Raw genomic sequence first — 6,000 nt, forward strand, 5'->3', positions numbered from 1 at the left:
ATTTATGATTTGGAATGACCAGAGAAAGTTATTTACATGGCTTCAAAAATGTTTATGTTTCATGTTGCCATTCTTAATCTTTATATTTTTATTACTTGCCTTCAATAATTTCTTATGGCCCATTTCCTAGTAGATGTCTGCCATATTGTGTGATCAGATTTCTGTACCTTCCTCATCTCTTCTACTCTCCACGTTGTGTTCCTAGCATCTGTTTGTCACCCTTACAGAGAATATTTGTTCTTCTTCCTTTTTCTTTTCGTATTACCCATGTCATTGGGTTTTCATGTTATACCAAAAAGTAGCTTCTTAAGTTTTATTTATTTTACAAATAAAGACAATTCCTCTTGGTTAAAGGAACTTCAATGCCAGCTTTTAAAAGTCTTTGTACTGAGACTAAGAGTATTGGGCAGTTGAGGGAATGGCATCTGCCTAATCCAAACCTCTCCAAACACCCAAAATAATGAGAAAAACCATACAAAACTCATACCTTCATCAAAACTCGAAGACAGACAATCCTAAAACCTGCAAATTATCTGTAAGTAGAAAAATAAGAAAAAGTTTCAGCACAACCAACTTTTGAATTCTTTCTGCATCATTTACAGAGAGCAAAGACATTCTAAAAAAAAAAAAAACATGTGCAAAAGAGGTAAGAGAGGATATTTCCACCAACAGTGCAAGAGGGTTCCCCTTTCTCCACATCCTTACAACCTGTTGTTTCCTCTTTCTCCACATTCTTACAACCTGTTGTTTCCTGTGTTGTTAATTTTAGCCATTCCGATTGGTGTGAAATAATAGCTCATTGTAGTTTTGATTCGTATTTCCCTGATGATGAGTGATATTAATCATCTTTTCATGTGTCTGTTAGACATCTGTATGCCTTCTTTGGAGAAATGTCTATTCATGTCTTCTGCACATGTTTTAACTGGATTATTTGCTTTTTGTGGTATTGAATTTGATAAATTCTTTATAGATTTTGGATACTAGTACTTTATCAGATAGGTCATTTGCAAATATCTTCCCCCCTTCCATAGTCTGCCTTTTAATTTTGTTGTTTCCTTTGTTGTGCAGAAGCTTTTCATCTTGATGAGATTCCAATACTTCCTTTTGCTTTTGTTTTCCTTGCCTCAGGAGACTTACCTAGTAAGAAGACACTACGGCCAATGTCCAAGAGGTTACTGCTCATTTTCTCCTGGAGGAAATTGATGGTTTTCTGTTTGATATTTAGGTCTTTCAACCATTTTGAAGTTATTTTTGTGTATGGCATATGAATGTGGTCCAGTTTCATTCTTTTGCATGTTTCTGTCCAATTTACCCAGCATCATTTGTTGAAGAGACTGTCTTTTTTCCATGGGCTATTCTTTTTCGTGGTTTGTAGAAGACTAGTTGATTGTGTAGTTGTTGGTTCATTTCTGGGTTTTCTATTCTGTTTCAGAATATGTGTTTATTTTTGTGCCAGTACCACACTGTCTCGATGACTACAACTTTGTAATATAATTTGAAGTCCAGAATTCTTATGCCTCCAGCTTTGCTTTGCTTTTTTGATTGCTTTGGCTAGTCAAGATCTTTTGAGGTTCCCTACAAATTTTAGGATTGTTTGTTCTAGCTCTGTGAAAAATGGTAGAGGTATTTTGACAGGGATTTCATTAAATGTGTAGAATCCTTTTGTGCTCACTTCGGCAGCACATATACTAGAATGCTTTGGGTAGTATAGACATTTTAACAATATCTGTTCTTTCGATACATGAGCATGAAATGTTTTCCCACTTCTTTCTGTCATCTTCTATTTCTTTCATCATTTTTTTATGTTTTTAGAGCATAGATCTTTTACCTCTTTGGTTAGGTTTATTCCTAGCTATCCCATGGTCTTTGGTGCAATTATAAATGGAATTGATTCTTTGATTTCTCTTTCTGCTCCTTCATTATTGGTGGATAGAAATGCAACATATTTCTGTACATAGATTTTGTTTTGTGCAACTTTAGAAAAGCCAGTATACTTTCTAGTAAGCCCAAGGTAGCACATGAAATTTCTAGTACAATTAACAACTCTGGTGAGTTTTATTTTTCCAAAATCCTCAAGAGAAATTATTTATAACTAACAATTGTTAAATACATTTTTCTAGACTGAGGTGAGGTCTTGAATAGTGAGGATAGTGTGCTTAATATCCAACTCTATTATCTACGTTAGAATATATCCTGAAAACAGGCATTCCTTTGTTGAAAAAAATTTTTTTAAATATACCTTTAATATCCAGAGGAATCTAAAATATAAAAAATCCAGAAAAAGATCAAGGGAATTAACTTTGCAAGGCAAATGAAAACCCACATGTTGCAAAACTTGATTTTGAAGTTTAGGTTTTTATTCTCTTTTAATAAAAAATCTTGTAACAAAATTAAAAGATGCAGAAATCAAGTCTTTGCAAATATTCTTCATTTTGAAATTCTTTAAATCTAATTTTCATATTGAACTGTCACGAAAGTAGCTAGCTACCCATTCCCTTTAGATACAGTAGCTCTATATACTTGGCAACTGCCAACCCATGAGTCACTGAGTCAGCTTGTGACATGCCCACAGTGTCTCATAGTATTTAACCCATTACTTCAGGAAACATATAAGGAAAAATAATTTCTCCACACACCAATAATTTTAACACCAATGCCAAATTTCTTATTACAAAGTTGCATTTCCTTAGTGTGAATGGCAATTCCAGTGGTTCTGTGCAAGTTTGAATCGTGTTTTTGAAAGAAACAATAGTTCTGTAGAATTGTTTTTCACTTGCTCTTTACCTAAAAAAGCTGTCAAACTGCCAACATGTAATTCTGAAAGCTGGAAATGGAATTGTGTTACTTGTATCATAATCCTTAGGATGTGTTCCTGTGGTTATTTCAGTGATTCACAGATAGCACCAGGAATCACAATAAAAACTAGGAAAGCAGATTTTGATAAAATATGATTGAATAAAATGCAAAATCACATTTTGGCAAAGTGCTTTTGACCTCTTCTTAATGTAAGATTTCTTCCTCTCCCTCTTCCTCCCCTTTCACCTCTTCTTCTCCCCTCCCCCCACCCTTCTCTTTCATTTCTGTCAAGGCTCACACTGATTTCAGATTTCACCCAAACTTTGAGAGTAAAATGTTGTATGCCTTGAGAAAAACTTCTGCCATATTTCCACGCATTTCGAGGCAATTTCCGATAAGAATGTTAATTTAAGTATGATTTATGGATATTGTTATTCTTATCTGGGGAAAAAATAAAAACTTAGAAGTGTTTTGACAGGGTCCATGCCTTTATAAAAATGCTGGCCCTTCTAATTTGTCAAAAAGATATCAGACTATGAAAAGCTTCTGTCTAAATTATGGAAAGGACCAAATATATGCTTTTGTTAAAAAAATAATATGCAAGCATAAAGTCAAAATCCTTAATCATTTATTTTTGAAATTAACCTCTTTCTTAAAAGTTAAACTTTTTTTTTTTTTTTTGCTTACTTTTTACTCCAAAGATTGGGTTCAGTTGAGGTTCTGGGAAGAACTTAGTGATTAACTTTAAATAAGCTTAAAATTCACTAAGTGTAAGCATAAAACCTTTTAACCAAACACTCTGCATGGGAACGTATTCCTCATTTCCATAAATCTAATCTCCTAAAGTCTAAACTTCTGCTCAGAATGTTTCTTGGCAGGTGAGCACAGAGAAAACCAAAAAGGCAGTTTGTTTTCTTGAGCCTTCGTAAGTGTACCCACCTCGGCACAGTGTATTGTAAAGCCTTCTACATCCACATCAGAGAAATAAATACACTTCGTAATTGTAATAGCTTTTATTTTTGAAGGACTGAAAATAGAGTCATCGTATTGTGAAATAATTTAAGTGAATCCATGTGCCCACAACTTGCTGTGTATGTGAAGCAAGTCAAATACAAGAAACATGATCTCCTTGCTCTGGAACAATAAATGGAACATAAATAAGCATAGAATGAATAGAAAGCAGTTCAATACTTACTATTTTGAAATGAATATATGATGATACATTTCAAAAAACAATTTGGAGAAATATACTTCTTTCCTCAAAAATGTCCTCCAGGCAATATTGTGAGAAATGTGTCCACTCAGCTCCACAACGAGACTGAAAAATGGGAAATATGAGTGCCTCATTTCCTGTGTTGATTTCACAAACATTTAGTAAATTTCACACAAAGTTGAAGTGACACAGGGCCTGCTGTCGCATAGCTCTCATGGTGCAGGAGGGAGAAATGTACCCAAACAATACACCAGGGTGTAAGTACCACAACTGAGATGTTGACAGAGTTCAATGGGATCACAAAAGCGGAAACATGTATTATGCCTAAACATGCCTAAGCAGAATATTTCATGAAGGAGGTAAATTTTAGCCAAGTAACAAATGGTTACAGAAGCTCCCTGGACAATCATAAGGGAAAGCAGCTGCAAAGATATAGAAGAGAAAAAGAGAATGGCATGTTCTGGAAAACTAAATATTTCAGCCTATCAACAGTAGAAAACTGAAAGAAGATAACCGTTTGTTCATTACAGAACAGTACTGAGGGGCCACCAAGAGATTTTTATTTAGTTTCCTACTTAATTCCATTCCATAAATTAATTCCTATTCATCAGTGAAAAACTGTGAATGGAGAAAACAAAAAGAAGAAAATTAAATGTGCTTTAAATCCTATCTGCAGATAATCATGTGGCTTGACCATAGGTCAAGGTTATACCACAGTCCTACTTTTAATAGGCTTGGAGTGCCACCGACCTGGAATAATGGGCAATAAATAGTTCTCCTGAAATCAACCATATATCCCACTTCTCAGTAGAATTTTCTCCACTTCCCTACAACCGTAAATTCTTGTCAGCCTTGGTTCCTGATTGAATTTTCTCTAGACTTGCACACATATCTTTGGTTTTATGATATATTGTTGCCATTTTCTACTCTTGGCACTAGTAAAGGTAGTTTTCTTTTTCATTGTTAATATTTCCTAGTCTTGTTTTTCTTCTAACCTATTGCTGAGTCACTGAGAAGGGTTTTAGAAGTAGGGTGGCTCAGTTGGTTAAGCATCTGACTTTAGCTCAGGTCATAATCTCATGGCTCATGAGTTCAAGCCCCATGTTCAGCTCAGAGCTGGAGTCTGTTTCGGATTCTATGTCTCTCCTTCTCTCTGTCCCTCCTCTGCTTGAGCTCTGTCTCTCTCCCAAAAGTCAATTCAAAAAAATTAAAAGAAAAAAGTTGGGCGATAAAAGTAGTCTTGCCAGAAATCCAGCACTTGTTTTCTTGTGTTAGTTCAGAAAATGCACATGTAAGTGGCATTGCGGGGCCAGGGAGTACTACTAAAAGAAGTTTGGTACATGAGGCAAACTGCTTTCTGGAAAAATACCAATTTTCATTCCCATTAATAACTATGAGATTGCTATTTGCTTTCATGCTTACTAACTGGGGGTGTTCTCTTTTATCTTTGGAACCAAGTGAAGGATTTTAAAGAGCCACACAGGGGTACCTAAGTGGCTCAGTTGGTTGGGCCTCCGACATCGACTCAGGTCAGATCTCACGTTCCTGGGTTCGAGCCCCGCTTCTGGCTCTGTGCTGACGACAGCTCAGAGCCTGGAGCCTGTTTCCGGTTCTGTGTCTCCTTCTCTCTCTGCCCCTCCCCCTCTCATGCTCTGTCTCTCTCTGCATCAAAAAAAAAAAAAAAATCATTAAAAAGAAGAGCCAGGAACTAAAATCAGAATGGTAATTCATTCTTATTACTCTTCTTTCAATGTAGAGAATGGATCGAGGTACTACATTGAGACGGTGTGATGGTGTAGTATGTAGTCAGGGAGACGGGGTGATTAGTACTATATTCTAGATGAGAGATTAGTCAAGGCAGTGTCAGGAAGAAGAGATGAAGAAAAGGATCTAAGACAGCATATGAAAGTACAAATACTTTTTTAAAAATTTATGTTTATTTATTATTGAGAGACAGAGCGTGAGAGGGGGAGGGGCAGAGAGGGGGAAAC

General features: G+C 35.8%; 1 long non-coding RNA gene across 1 annotated transcript in view; it reads right to left on the minus strand.

Annotated features, from left to right (window-relative positions):
* LOC115299078 overlaps window positions 1-4,074 on the minus strand; it is a 35,590-nt gene extending 31,516 nt beyond the window's left edge. Inside the window, exons 1-2 of the long non-coding RNA XR_003911982.1 lie at window positions 3,992-4,074; window positions 488-533 (exon numbers count right to left, since the gene is read on the minus strand). This is a non-coding gene — a long non-coding RNA (uncharacterized LOC115299078). The remainder of the gene's footprint in view (window positions 1-487; window positions 534-3,991) is intronic.
* Between the last annotated feature and the right edge of the window lie 1,926 nt (window positions 4,075-6,000).

Source organism: Suricata suricatta, chromosome 1 (assembly GCF_006229205.1).
Source record: "Suricata suricatta isolate VVHF042 chromosome 1, meerkat_22Aug2017_6uvM2_HiC, whole genome shotgun sequence".
Taxonomy (NCBI): domain Eukaryota; kingdom Metazoa; phylum Chordata; class Mammalia; order Carnivora; family Herpestidae; genus Suricata; species Suricata suricatta.